General features: G+C 45.6%; 1 protein-coding gene across 2 annotated transcripts in view; it reads right to left on the bottom strand.

The window, feature by feature from the left end:
• add3a (adducin 3 (gamma) a) overlaps nucleotides 1–15436 on the bottom strand; it is a 239165-nt gene that overhangs the window by 161429 nt on the left and 62300 nt on the right. The window contains exon 1 of one of the 2 annotated variants that reach the window (XM_084318971.1): nucleotides 13776–13952. The exons of the other annotated variant lie outside the window; for it this stretch is intronic. The gene's annotated coding sequence lies outside the window, so the exon portion shown is untranslated. Of the gene's footprint in view, nucleotides 1–13775; nucleotides 13953–15436 lie in introns of those variants that run through there. 2 annotated transcript variants of the gene reach the window in all.

Below are 15436 nucleotides of genomic sequence, written 5' to 3'. Positions count from 1 at the left end.
CTAGTGTATTCGAGAATATTCCAATAAATGCCGTTTATGAGGGAATCTTTCTATTTTCCGGAAATCTTCGAGAAAACGATAGCTTTTCGAAATGCTATAAAAAGGATATGAACCGATTAAAAAACAATCCGTTTCGTCAATGTTGACTGCAAACAAGTCATTGATAAGCGATGGGCAGATTAGACACATAACCATAATTTAAAACATAGATTATGCGTTTTTAACGCTATCATTGAAGTGGATGATGGCACTCAAGGACATTAATCAACGTTATGGCTGGCACTGAAAGTGTTGTTAATGACGAGGCGTCCGTTTTCCAGTAGCATGAGCTAACTTCACGTTTCCATACAGTTTACAACTCACAGATGAAATCAGGATTTATTTTCATATCCCGGACTCAAGCCCCCAATGTATACCTTTTCCTGTATTAATCTGAACCACAGTAGATAAGTAGAGTACAGGGGAGCGTTCTCCCAACACTCCCAGGCCGAAGTGCTGGTCATGTAGCTTGCTCAATGTTATGCTAACGTTACACGCAAATCAAGTGCTGCCTCTCTGTCTACCGTCCCCGCTACACTCTGACTACATCAACGTTTCCCTAACCCCTACTCTCACTTCGTTAACGTTATCATAGATATTATGATCTGTAATGTCAACTGGATATTAATGTTAGCTTTGTTTTCAATTTATAACGTTAGCTATATGGTAGCTAGCCTATCTATAACGTTAGCTATTGGCTAGTTTCCCACAATGATGAACAATGACACAAGTTGTGATATTTAACACTTTCTATGCCACTCACGAGTTTTCTCGGAATTATTAATATCTCGTTGAAAGCCACTCACGAGATTTCTCTTATTTTTTTAAAATCATATTGCATCACACGAGCCTACCCTAGTCTACCCGAGAGCCGCCGGCGATTAGATGTGGAAAAAAGCGCCCCCTATCGTCTCCCAGATGACATAAGGGATTTTGGAATGGACTCAATGAAAATGGATGGGGGAAAAAATCCTGTACTCCACATTTTCCAGTCCACTGATGCAGCCGGGGTTATCAGAGTTCATTCTGGAGCCTCTGAGCCCCGCGGAATCATGTGTTCTACTGTACACACGTTGGATCTATACACTTATCGATTTTACCAGTTTTAGGATAATCAGAGCTGTATTCACTGAGATAACAGCGTGTCCCGTATGTGTATATGTGTGTGTGTGTGTGTGTGTGCTGTTGAGGAAATGAGAGAATCGATTTCTCAGCTCGCTTCTATAGCGTGCATAAGTACACATATACTATCGATAATCTAGCGTTTATTTGAAAACGATTCATAAATAGGCTGACAAATGACAACGTGTCTATGTCTAGTGTATTCGAGAATATTCCAATAAATGCCGTTTATGAGGGAATCTTTCTATTTTCCGGAAATCTTCGAGAAAACGATAGCTTTTCGAAATGCTATAAAAAGGATATGAACCGATTAAAAAACAATCCGTTTCGTCAATGTTGACTGCAAACAAGTCATTGATAAGCGATGGGCAGATTAGACACATAACAATAATTTAAAACATAGATTATGCGTTTTTAACGCTATCATTGAAGTGGATGATGGCACTCAAGGACATTAATCAACGTTATGGCTGGCACTGAAAGCGTTGTTAATGACGAGGCGTCCGTTTTTCAGTAGCATGAGCTAACTTCACGTTTCCATACAGTTTACAACTCACAGATGAAATCAGGATTTATTTTCATATCCCGGACTCAAGCCCCCAATGTATACCTTTTCCTGTATTAATCTGAACCACAGTAGATAAGTAGAGTACAGGGGAGCGTTCTCCCAACACTCCCAGGCCGAAGTGCTGGTCATGTAGCTTGCTCAATGTTATGCTAACGTTACACGCAAATCAAGTGTTGCCTCTCTGTCTACCGTCCCCGCTACACTCTGACTACATCAACGTTTCCCTAACCCCTACTCTCACTTCGTTAACGTTATCATAGATATTATGATCTGTAATGTCAACTGGATATTAATGTTAGCTTTGTTTTCAATTTATAACGTTAGCTATATGGTAGCTAGCCTATCTATAACGTTAGCTATTGGCTAGTTTCCCCCAATGATGAACAATGACACAAGTTGTGATATTTAACACTTTCTATGCCACTCACGAGTTTTCTCGGAATTATTAATATCTTGTTGAAAGCCACTCACGAGATTTCTCTGATTTTTTTGAAATCATATTGCATCACGCGAGCCTACCCTAGTCTACCCGAGAGCCGCCGGCGATTAGATGTGGAAAAAAGCGCCCCCTATCGTCTCCCAGATGACATAAGGGATTTTGGAATGGACTCAATGAAAATGGATGGGGGAAAAATCACATTTTCCAGTCCACTGATGCAGCCGGGGTTATCAGAGTTCATTCTGGAGCCTCTGAGCCCCGCGGAATCATGTGTTCTACTGTACACACGTTGGATCTATACACTTATCGATTTTTTCGAATGGTGATCAGGAATTGGAATATACCAGTTGGATACCATCTGATGTCAGGTAAGGAATCTATGTTATCAGTGTTAGGATAATCAGACTCATTTTGATGAAGATATAAGCTGTTTTGTGAAATGTCCTCTATCGGTTTCACTGTAAAAATCCAAGAGGAAATGAACACGGCGATTATCCGTGCGCGGCTCGAATGGGCGTGCGTGTACCTATAATATTGATCATCTAGCGTTTATTTGAAAACGATTCATAAATAGGCCGACAAATATCAACGTTCTGGAATATTCCAGTAAAAGACGATTATCATAGAATGGCCCAGAATGGACTGTTTTTTACCTCAAAACGGGTGCTTTTCAAAATGCTCTCAAACGGAAATTAAGCGATAAAAAACCAATCTGCCTTGACAGCACTGACTGGAAAAGGATTCTTTGATAAGCGACGGGCAGATTAGACACATAATTTAAGACATAGATTAGGCGATATTAAGGTTAACATTGGCGCCGATGGTGGCATTCAAGCGCTAACTCTGGCGCCATCTGGTGGCACTGAAAGTGTTAACTAGCTATGTATGTGCATTCACATTCACTAACGTTAAAATAGTGTTATAATAACGTTAAATATTCGCTCAAATAACGTTAGTTTTAAGTTGGAGAAGGGATGTGTGACTGACTATTGGCTGCTTGCGTAGACCAGACCTACAGCGCACAACGCATCACTTTTAAAACTTTATTTTTTAGCGTTTATCGCTTTTCTGGTCAAGCATGACAGACAGAAACAGGTTGAAATGGGATGTAGAGCAGGGGAAGACACTGAGAAAATACGGCGGGTCCGGGAATCGAACTCGTGTACCCCAGATCCGTGACGAGCACGGTTTTCCCCGACGCAGAAATAGCGCCGAGATATGCGGTGAGCTACGGGAGCTCCCCAACGCATCACTTTTAAAGGAGCAGGCAAATCTACTGTTATCTACTGTTACAGATTATCAAACATGTTTAAAATTGTTTCGGGACTCCTACGACCTTAGAATTGTTGTCTAATCACGATCACGGGTAAACTCTCATGTCTTAATAATAAAAAAATATATATACAGGTATAGGTATATATATATAAAAAAAAAGTGAAATTATAATTTTTTTTAATAGAAGTGCGGTACCACCGCATCCCGCGGTGATTAGCCACACACACAACCGTGGTGGGAAAATGTCATACCGCGACAGCCCTAGGCCAGAGGCCCCCAGAGAGCAGGGCCAGACCATGTGTCCTGACCACAAAGGTCCATCCCTGCCCTAAGTTTTTGTAATTTCCAACATGCTGTAAACCAGAAGGCTTGTGTCCATATTCTGCATGTAGCCTGTGCGAGTATTAATGAGTGTTTAATGAGGGATGAGGGCTTCCATAATCCCTGACAATCTTAATCCAACTCTGTGGGTGGGTCTCCCTCTCTCTCTGTGTGTATATCAATATCTCTCTCTTTCTCTGCATCTCTCTCTTTCGCCACCAATTTACATTCTATTTCCTGTCTTTACCTCTTTGGAATGTTCTCTCTCTTCAAACAGTATCTTGCATTCTTTCTTTTACATTCTCTCCATCTTTATTTCCTTCAGGAAATGTCAATATCAGACTAGCGGTCTGATATATAACTTTAAGACTTAATTTTTTTTAACATGGTGGTGGTAATGGTGGTGGTGATAGTGATGGTAGTGGTGGTGGTGATGGTAGTAGTAGTAGTAGTGGTGATAGTGGTGGTGATGGTAGTAGTAGTAGTGGTGGTGGTGGTGTTGGTGATGGTGGTGGTGATGGTAGTAGTAGTGGTGGTGGTAGTGGTGGTGATGGTGGTGGTGATGGTGGTGGTGATGGTAGTAGTAGTGGTGGTGGTGGTGGTGGTGATGGTGGTAGTGATGGTGGTGGTGATGGTAGTAGTAGTGGTGGTGGTGATAGTGGTGGTGATGGTAGTGGTGGTGATAGTGGTGGTGATGGTAGTAGTAGTGGTGGTGGTGATAGTGGTGGTGATGGTGGTGGTGATGATAGTAGTAGTAGTGGTGGTGGTGGTGGTGATGGTAGTAGTAGTAGTGATGGTGGTGGTGGTGATGGTGGTGGTGATGATAGTAGTTTTAGTAGTGGTGGTGGTGATGGTGGTGATGATAGTAGTAGTGGTGGTGGTGATGGTGGTGATGATAGTAGTAGTGGTGGTGGTGATGGTGATGGTGGTGATGATAGTAGTAGTGGTGGTGGTGATGGTGGTGATGATAGTAGTAGTGGTGGTGGTGATGGTGATGGTGGTGATGATAGTAGTAGTGGTGGTGGTGATGGTGGTGATGATAGTAGTAGTGGTGGTGCTGATGGTGGTGATGATAGTAGTAGTGGTGGTGGTGGTGATGTTGATTGTGGTAGTAGTAGTGGTGGTGGTGATGGTGGTGGTAGTAGTAGTGGTGGTGATGATAGTAGTAGTAGTGGTGGTGGTGTTGGTGATGGTGGTAGTAGTAGTAGTAGTAGTAGTGGTGGTGGTGGTGATGGTGATGACAGTAGTAGTAGTGGTGGTGGTGGTGGTGATGGTGATGACAGTAGTAGTAGTGGTGGTGGTGGTGGTGGTGATGATAGTAGTAGTGGTGGTGGTGATTGTGATGATGGTAATGGTGGTAACGGTGGTAGTAGTGGTGATGGTGGTGATGTTGGCTTGCTGCTGATGCTAAACCGCATCAGAGAGGGAGAAGACAATAACAGTCTAGGTCAGTGCTTCTCAAACTTTTTCTGTCAGGCCCCCCTTTGGCGGACCAAAATATTTGGGCCCCCCCCCCTCGCCCCAACAAAATAGTCATGAAATGGGCCATGTTTAAATGTATTGAAATAACACCAATATCGTGACCTTTCAAATTGACAACACCTTCCCTCGCGAGAGCCACCTTGCCTCGCTGTGAAACAGCACTGCAGAATGGTCAGCTCCCATCTCCTCACACAGCGCAGAGAACAGGCGCGCTTTCAGGGGTCGGGTTTTGATGAAATTTACCACGTTTATAACTTCCGTCAAAACCTCATTCAGCTCAGGGCTAAGCTGTCTTGATGCTGGCGCCTCTCTGTGAATTTACAGTGCGTCCATTGCGCGTTTGGCGAGACCCCCTTGATGAGCGCCTGTAGCCCACTCCTTTTCCCTGCCATGGCCTGCACACCGTCAGAGGAAAAGCCCACACAGTTCTCCCATTTCAGTCCATGTTCTGTCAGGTAACTGTCAATAATTTTGAAGAGCTCATCAGCTGTCGCTCTGTTTTTGACATATTTGCAAAACAGCAGATCTTCACTCAGTGACTGGGAATTTACAAAGCAAACATAGGAAATAAGCAAACAGTCTTTATTGCTGTCAGTCTTTGACAAGGCAACACGCATGTCACCTCAAGGCTCAACTTGGCCCTATATTTTGTTTTCAGAGCTGTCATGGATGAAAAGCCAGCTTCACACAGATATGTGGTGCTGAATGGTATCAACACCTTAACTGCTGCATCATGAGATACTTGGTACTCCGCACCACACTCTGAAACGAGCTCTCCAGGTGGTATCAGATGAGATTTCAATGAGTTCTTCCAAGAGTTTGGATGGAGATGTGTCAGGAAGCTTTGTCTCAATGTTGTCTGTAAAGTCTTTTTTATCCAGAGTAACTTGGTGATCCTTTTCTGTGTTTTATTAAATAATGATTTTCAGATTTTGAGAAATGGTCAAACTTATCCAAATATGGTATTTTCATGGAGAACAGTGCAGCTGCAACAGATAGCACTTTAATGATAATTTTCTGTAATCCACATTTTTTTATTCTTTTTAATAATTTTTTTATCTCAAGGCCTCCCCCTGTCATGCCTCTGCGCCCCCCCCCCCTGGGGGGCGCGCCCCACACTTTGAGAAACACTGGTCTAGGTCATTAACCAAAATGCAAAGAAATAAAGAAATAAAACCCCAACCCCACAATGACCGGAGTTAAAAACCCACTCAGCCTCCTGGATTCACTTGTCATAATCTCTGCCTCTAGAACGCTCCACCAGACTCAGTCCTTGGTCAGTCCACCACCGGGCTCCAGCTCTGACATATTGAGTTTCGCTCTGACGCAATCCCCCTGGTTCTGAGGGTGGAGCACAAGAGCCGGTCCCTCCTCACAGAGTTAACACCATAGATCCACCTTCTGGAGGGAGGAACCCCACAATGACTTCACAAATGACTTCCAGGTTTCTGCTAGGAGAGGTGGAGAGAGAGAGGGAGAGAGAGAGAAAGAGAGAGCGAGAGGGGGGAGATAGAGAGGGAGATAGCGAGAGAGGGAGAGAGAGAGAGATAGAGGGGGGGATATAGAGATAGAGAGAGATAGAGATAGCGAGAGATAGAAAGATAGAGAGAGGGGGAGAGAAAGGGAGATAGAGAGAGATGGAGAGGGAGAGAGATAGATAGATAGAAAGAGAGGGGGGGAGAGAGATAGATAGAGGGGGAGAGAGATATAGAGAGGGGGAGAGAGATAGATATGGGGAGAGATATAGATATAGAGAGAGATAGATAGAGAGGGAAAGAGAGATAGAGAGAGAGAGGGAGATATAGAGAGGGAGATATAGAGGGGGGAGAGCGAGAGAGACAGATAGATAGAGAGAGATAGAGAGGCTATGAGGAGCCATGTGTTCTGTGCAGCAGCTGTTCAACAGAGGAGTCAGTATGTAACAGAGTGAGTGAGGAGGACAGAGAGGCTCCCAGTGGCTTTTATGAAGTCATTGTTTTCTGTCAGCGGAAAACAAAGTTTGGGGGCCAGCAGTGCATTCAGAGAGGTGCGTGTGTGTGTGTGTGGGGGGGGGGGGAGGGGGGGGGGGGGGGTGTATGAAGGTGCGCACATGCATGTGTGTGAGTGAGTGTCTCAGTGTGTATGTGTGTTTGTGTGTTATTATGCATGTGTGTGTATACAGTATGTGCGTGTGTGTGTGTGTGCATGCGTGCGTGTGTGTGTGTGTGTGTGATTGTGCATGTGTGTGTGTGTACGTGTGATTGTGCATGTGTGTGTGTGTGTGTGTGTGTGCAACCATGGAAATGGAATATCCATTGTTATGCAGGGAACTGACAAGACCAGTGCAAGTAAAGCAATATCCTTTTTCCTGTATGTTCAAACACCACCCCCTCCTCCTCTTCAACCTCTCACCCTCCACTTTCCACTGCCCCCCCCCCCCCCACAACTGCCCCACATGTGTCCATAGGTTAAAAGGTGCTGTCTGTCGTGTCTTAAAAGCTGGTGGTAAAGGAAACAAAAAAAAACAGCTTGTAAACACGGATCCTCACGCCTGTAAAAGCAGGAGAACTCTCCGTAACACAGATCAGATGTCACGGCTCAGCCCCAGCCCTGGTACATTGTTGCTATCTGTGCCACGCTAGGGAGGGACGGCGGCCTTCACAAAAGCCTGACTGAACAGATACTCAACAACAGATACGGTGCATCTTAGATGGAGGGCAGACAAACAGCCCTCTGCGACACAGTCTGTGGCTGATCACAGTCATCCGAGGTCAAAGCTGCAAAGCGGGTTTGTGGCTCTAGAAATTGTCTCCAGTAGTATTTAGATGATCATTATTGTCCTCCCTCTCCTGTATTTCCCCCTAAGGTCCTAATTCAGTACCATCTACTCATATAAAAAGGAAGGAAACCTATAATGTGCTTTTAGATTCGATTCGATTAAAATATATTGTCATTAATTATACAGCGCAAGTACAGTACAGCGAAAATAAGTTTGCCATCCAACCAGACTGCAAATGTGACAGTAAAGTGCAATAGTATACAATGTACAGGTGATAAACTGGGTATAACATATATAAATTAGTACTACCGAGTATGGTGCTAAACAGATGTACAGAGTTGTATTATTGATATGTACAGCGATACAGGTACTGTATAAAGACATTATGGTCATCGTAGTCATACTGCATACAGATTATATGCAGGTATGTACAGACAGATGGGATATATATACTGTGATACAGTAATAATATATATATATATATATATATATATATATATATATATATATATATATATATACAGGAGTATATACAGCATTATTGTACATGCTATCATACAGAGTTATATAGGTTATATGCAGGTGTATAAGTAGGTATATAGAAGGATTGCATGCAGGTATATTCAGACAGCATATATATGCAGTAAATATAAATATATATGGTATATACAGCACTATTGTACATGCTATCATACAGTTATAAACCAAAAGGGCTTGAGCAGCTGTACTAAGACATGTTCAACAAAACTCTCCCATTAACCTTGACCTGGTCAAAGCAAGTCTATAAAAGGTGTCAGGACAAGCATAAAACCTAACTGCATTGACCTTGTGACCTCCCACTACCTCTGTGTCGGGGTGTGGCCAACCAGTGGTGAAGGCCAATCTGGAGTTGGGCTGTCACTACTAATGAGTATTTTATTAATTGAGTATTCTGATGGTTAATCAAGTTAATTGGATTAAAACAATAAATACAATAAAATATAATGTTTTATGATTTATTGGAAAAACACATCATATGGTAGGCTATAGCAACTTAAAACCATTGACATAGTATAGGCTATGTTACACTTTCCACTTTCAGAAAACTTTCCTTCCTGATTTCTAATAAAAATTTACTTTGAGAAACGTGTAATTTCAGCACATTATAAGAAACGTATAAAATACAACGAACTGTACTAAAATATATTTTGGGAACATTTTCCAACATATAACAGTTTTAGTGCTTCTGCTTGACATGACTATTCTTCTTCAGTATTTCCCGCAGACTAGACACCCGGGTTCTTCTTCATTATCTCCCGCAGACTAGACACTCTGGAGTGTCTTGTTGCCATCAAGGAAATTATCTGAAGCATTGAGGGAATACATTTAAATCCATAATCCTTAGTAATTGAAAGTCTCTGCAGATCACGACAGCCCGAGCTCTGGAGCCAGTGGTGCAGAGGAACGACTCCACCGCTGCCCGAGACCAGAACACAAACACAGATACAGGCACGCCCATATTACTCAACCTCAGTCTCTCTCTCTCTCCCTCTATCTCTCTGTGTTTCTCTCTCCTTCTCTCTGCGTTTCTCTCTCTCTTTCCCTGTCTCTCTCTCTTTCTCTGTTTCTCTCTCTCTCTCTCTGTTTCTCCCTCTTTATCTGTGTTTATCTCTCTTTCTCTCTATCCCCTCTCTCTGTGTTTCTCTCTCTCTCCCCTCTCTCTGTGTTTCTCTGTCTCTCTCTCTCTGTTTCTCTGTCTCTCTCTCTCTCTCTCTGTCACACACACACACACACATCCTTTACCTCCCTCGCCCCGGTCTCGGACATAAATTCAACACCGACTGCGCGAGGAGTGAAACTGACTGCGAGGGAGCAAAATAGTAGGATAATTCAGCCAAAGAGCCCATTCTTCCCGGTTACCTGACAGAGTAATGCCTCTAACATGACAGAACCACCTGTGGGAGGGAGGAAGAACCCCTGGAGACAAGCAGCTTACGTCAACACGGCGCCATGTCGGACTTCAAGGCGGAGGGAAATTGAGGATTTAGTTTGCGACTCTACGGGGAATATCAACCTCTGGACGAACCCGATGCTCACTAACCTCAAACCAACACAGCGGGCCGTATTGGAATTATCCAATCTTTAGCGCTAGGACGTGAAGAGCATGTGCGCACGGCTGTGTTTCTTCATGTCCCTGTGAGGAAAGGCACTAGATAAGGTCACGGTGTACGTTTGGACTGGGGTCCCTGTGCGTACGTGCACCTGCCCCATGGCTGGACTGGGGTCCCTGTGCGTACGTGCACCTGCCCCATGGCTGGACTGGGGTCCCTGTGCGTACGTGCACCTGCCCCATGGCTGGACTGGGGTCCCTGTGCGTACGTGCACCTGCCCCATGGCTGGACTGGGGTCCCTGTGCGTACGTGCACCTGCCCCATGGCTGGACTGGGGTCCCTGTGCGTACGTGCACCTGCCCCATGGCTGGACTGGGGTCCCTGTGCGTACGTGCACCTGCCCCATGGCTGGATTGGGGTCGCTGTGCGTACGTGCACCTGCCCCATGGCTGGACTGGGGTCCCTGTGCGTACGTGCACCTGCCCCATGGCTGGACTGGGGTCCCTGTGCGTACGTGCACCTGCCCCATGGCTGGACTGGGGTCCCTGTGCGTACGTGCACCTGCCCCACGGCTGGACTGGGGTCCCTGTGCGTACGTGCACCTGCCCCACGGCTGGACTGGGTCCCTGTGCGTACGTGCACCTGCCCCATGGCTGGACTGGGGTCCCTGTGCGTACGTGCACCTGCCCCATGGCTGGACTGGGGTCCCTGTGCGTACGTGCACCTGCCCCATGGCTGGACTGGGGTCCCTGTGCGTACGTGCACCTGCCCCATGGCTGGACTGCGACAGGCCTTTAGTCATAGCTCACATGTAAGCCTCTCTGTAGGGCCCTGCCCAAACACATTTGGTTTAGCTTAACGCTGCAATATTCAATCATTCTGAAACCACAGTGTGTGTGTGTGTCTGGGGGGGGGTTCAGGGCTTTGGCTGGGCGAAATTGGACGAGAACTGTTTTTTATTTACCCCCCCCCCCCCCCAACAGGTTGCTGTTGTGATGGACCGTATACCATCATCGGTTTGCTTGTCTCGTCTTTACAGCACATGAATGTTCCTCACCAGGTCAAGGGATGGACAACTGGAGGCTTGACGGACATGGAAATGTAATAATAATCAGCTTGTCCAGTGTAGGTAGGTGTATACAAACATGTCCACACGCATTTACTGACGCACGCGTGCGCACACACACACACACACACACACACACACACACACACACACACACACACACACACACACACACACACACACACACACACACACACACACACACACACACACACACTTACTTTATGGCTGGGGTCCAGACAGTCTTTTTTTTTCTCTTTCTTTTGAGTAAAATTAAGTGCAGCTGACTTGGACAGCTGGAATCCATGCTGTATGACATAATCGCAAACAGGCAAGCCAAACCATTTAACACTAACACACACACACACACACACACACGAGGGCCTTCCTTAAAGTGGAAACATGGGCCGAGGGAGTGGAGAGGCGATTGGGTCATGGGGTTGAGACATCAAGTACAACACCACGACACCATAATGAAGCACACACTGTTCACTGCCTCGGCGAAGGGGACGCCTTCAGGGTGATTTAGAGCGTTAATCGAACGGCAAGTCCCCCGTGTGTTGTTGCAAGAAATCAAATACATGTGTGAAATGTTTATGAGTTTATGACTCATTTGTCATAAACATCTCATGAATATCTGATAGATCTGACCCCGAGGGTAGGCAATATGGCACTGGAATCCACCGGATCTGTGAAATATGTCACAGGAGATGAGAGCTAGATGTGCAGGAATGAAAACGATTGTGCCTGAAGAAGCAACAGGATTCCTCATTCTCAGAACTATGAGGAAATGGCAAAGAATGGCAAAAAGATGACGACCAACTCCATCACAAGATACTTTTCTTTTTATTACCTTTTTCCATGAAGAAGTGAGGACAAATATTTTCTGTTCATCTCAGGATTTGTCAGGATCCAGGAGAGAGGGGGAGAGAGAGAGAGAGAGAGAGAGAGAGAGAGAGAGAGAGAGAGAGAGAGAGAGAGAGAGAGAGAGAGAGAGAGAGAGAGAGAGAAAGAGAGAGAGAGAGAGATGCTGACAGCACTGCAGGACCAAGGAAACACAATATCTACGGCTGATTTATGACTGCTGTAAACTAGGGCTGAGCTGTGTGTGTGTGCGTGCGTGCGTGCATGCGTGTGTGTGTGTGTGTGTGTGTGTGTGTGTGTGTGCGTGCGTGCGTGCGTGTGTGTGCGCGTGTCACAGTCAGTTATTATCACGGACACAGGTGTGCCTCTCTGGTGAGAGATATGAAGCAATCTGACTCAATCATGTCAGCTCTGAAAGGAGGTACCCGACAGGAAGCCGTGATATAACATCACTGGACCTTCCCGAGTGGTCGGGGTTTGGAAGGCTGCGCTTCTCCGGAGCCTAGGGGATGTGAGGAAAGCCATGGAATTAGATCCTGAAAATCATAGCACACCTGAGGCTATACTGGTATCATCAGTGTTTTCCATTGGCACAGATGCGAACGCTACTTTTAGAGCCTTTTCCTAGTTACATCGCCCATGTCACAAGAGGGGGAGATTTACAGAGAAATTGAATTTATAGACCAAGAATGTTGTATTTCAAAATTGATAGGGGAAAAACAGGATCTCACCCATTCACATTCCACGTCCCAACAGTTGCTGTCAATCACTCTGCACAGTGGGGGCGGGTCTTTGGCACATGTCGCAGGTCTGTGACACAGGTTTCTCTCGCACAGTGAGGCGTAATAATAATACAGAATGCAAGAAGAAAAAGTGCAAATGCACCTAAAAGGCAGAAACGACTAGGGCGCCAGAGAAGAGATTAAAAATAACAAACCACAGGGTCTTCCATCATCTGTGAGTTGGCCAGGCATGAAAGGGTGGCATTCATTCGAATACCATCCAGGAATAGAGCCTGGCTACTTTTGAAAAGGCTTTCTTATCTCCACGGTCAAGCGGTCGTGGGTAAACGGACACTTGCCAAGTGACAAACTAAATACAGGTAACTAGGTTGTGATCTTATCAATGTGGTGCAGATGCAGAGAAAAAAACTAGAAAGAAAACTGCCCTTTCAGTAAACTACGAGGACACACACATTTAGAATCACACACACACACACACACACGCACACACCCCTCCCCCCTTTGCATGCTGACACTTGAGAGAGAGGGCGGCACCTCTCCTATACACAGCCATCTTCAGCCCCCTCTCACAGCTCCCAGCTCTATTCTTTCAACTCAAACTGAAAGGAGGGAAAGAGCCTCTGCTATGTCACTTATAGCACGCCGCTGGACCCACTGACAAACTTCTCTTTTCTTTTTCGGACTTTTAACATTAATTTCAGCCTGCGAGGTGTCGCGTAATTCAACGGCACACACGTGCAAATCAATACTACAAATAAAAACAATAGGCCAAAGGTTATTCTGGATTCAGATACTGGATCAGTATCGTTGCATTGGAAATGCCATCCCTTGAGAAACCAAACTACTGCATGGAGGCATGAGAGCCACAGGCAGCAGTGTGAACGCAGCGTGCGTGTCGACCGACAGAGTACAGTGGTTGTTATCCCATTCCCCTGAGTACACAGTTATCTGCTTCCACCGTGCCACAACAAACCAAACCCCCGCTAGACAGCGAAAAGCTCTACTGACCTGAGGAAAAACAGCCGAGGAGGAAGATTCTAGTGTGTCTCTACTTTTCCCAGTCGCCTTCTCTTCTCACAGGCCAGCAGGCAGGATCCACCTGCAGTGTATAGTCACAGTCAGTCCACTGGCCTCTCTCTCTCGTTTTCTCTTTTCTTTTTCTCTCTCCCTCAAACTCACGCCTCTCCCATTGTGCAGTGTGTGAAACTGTTGCACTTGCTGTAGTCTTCCCCCCTGTGCTCCTCCTATCTCCCTCCTTCTCTCTCTCTCTCTCTCTCTCTCTCTCTCTCTCTCTCTCTCTCTCTCTCTCTCTCTCTCTCTCTCTCTCTCTCTCTCTCTCTCCCTCTCTCTCTCCCTCTCTCTCTCCCTCTCTCTCTCCCTCTCCCTCTCTCTCTTTTCTTTTCAACCCTGTTCGTTCCTGAACCAGGAGCTGCTCTGCTTGGCGTGGCTCTGTGCGGTCGCTGTTGCTGCAGGACTGATAGAAACAACTTATCTTCTGCTGCTGCTGCTGCCGGGAAGGACTGCTAGAGAGAGACTGCATGCAGAGAGTGGGGGGGGGGGGGGGGGGGGGGGGGGGGGGGGTTCTGAATGGGAGGGGTGGGGAGGAGAGGGGGTACAGGGGAGGAGAAACTTGATTAGAATTCCCCTGGGTGCATGCAAAAAAAACACACACACGCACACGCACAAACCGTCAAGCACGCACACACACACACACACACACGGGTGAGATGACAGACTCGACTCCCCTCAGGGTAGCTTCAAAGCTCTTTTGTATAAATGGCTCTGAGACCTTAAGGTTTCTTTTCCCTCCAGATCCTTTTAAATTCTTTTAGGTCTATCGGTCCAGACTTGAGGGGGATCAGTGTGTAGAGGGAAAAGCAGAGGGGGAGAGAGAGAGAGAGAGAGAGGGCAACACAAAAATGTCCTGTTGAAGAAATACTTCGATCTCATGCTCTCTCTCTTCTCTCCTCCTCCCAGCTCTCTATCTCTCTCTACCTTGCTTTCCTCTCCTCCTTTTGACTGACCTGCCTCTCCCTCTCTCTTTCTCTCTCTCATCGTTGGCAGGTTCGAACAATGGGCCTCAGCTCAGCTCAAAAGGCCACAGCTGCTTTCATCAGGGTCTGACAATCATCTTTTCTCTCTTCTCCCTCCCTTCTCCTCCCTCCCTCCATCACCCCCCCCCCCCCTTCTCCTCCTCTAAATTCCCCTCCAAGACATCCAGCACTTTCCCTGATAGCTACTAAACAACCTCCATGCCAGGAATCTACTTTCAGACAAAGGAGACTCAAGAGTGAGAACTCACTAAAAACTCTGACAGAGTGGTAAAAAAGTATTGCATCTAGGGCTGGGCGATTAATCAATTAATTCGAATTCATGATTTAGGACGATTTAATTCTTTTTTTCAAGAGTCATCTTTTATTTTACAAAAAGTGATGTTTGGTGAAAGTTAGATTTGCACTTTATTAATCCCAATAGGAAAATTCATTCTTGTTTGCTGATCAAGAGACACATTTTATTTGTTTTAAGTGAAGTTTGGTGAAAAAGCAAGTTATTGCACTATTAATCCCAATAGGGACATTCATCTTTGTTTGATCAAGAGTAACCTTTTATATATATTATTATTTTAATTTTTTTTAAGTGAAGATTGGTGAAAGTTGGGTTTGCACTTC

Source organism: Notolepis coatsorum, assembly GCF_963971535.1.
Source record: "Notolepis coatsorum genome assembly, chromosome: 7".
In the NCBI taxonomy this organism is placed as follows: Eukaryota; Metazoa; Chordata; class Actinopteri; order Aulopiformes; family Paralepididae; genus Notolepis; species Notolepis coatsorum.
Note: the sequence above shows the minus strand (reverse complement) of the source record. Positions and strands in the feature narration are given on the sequence as shown.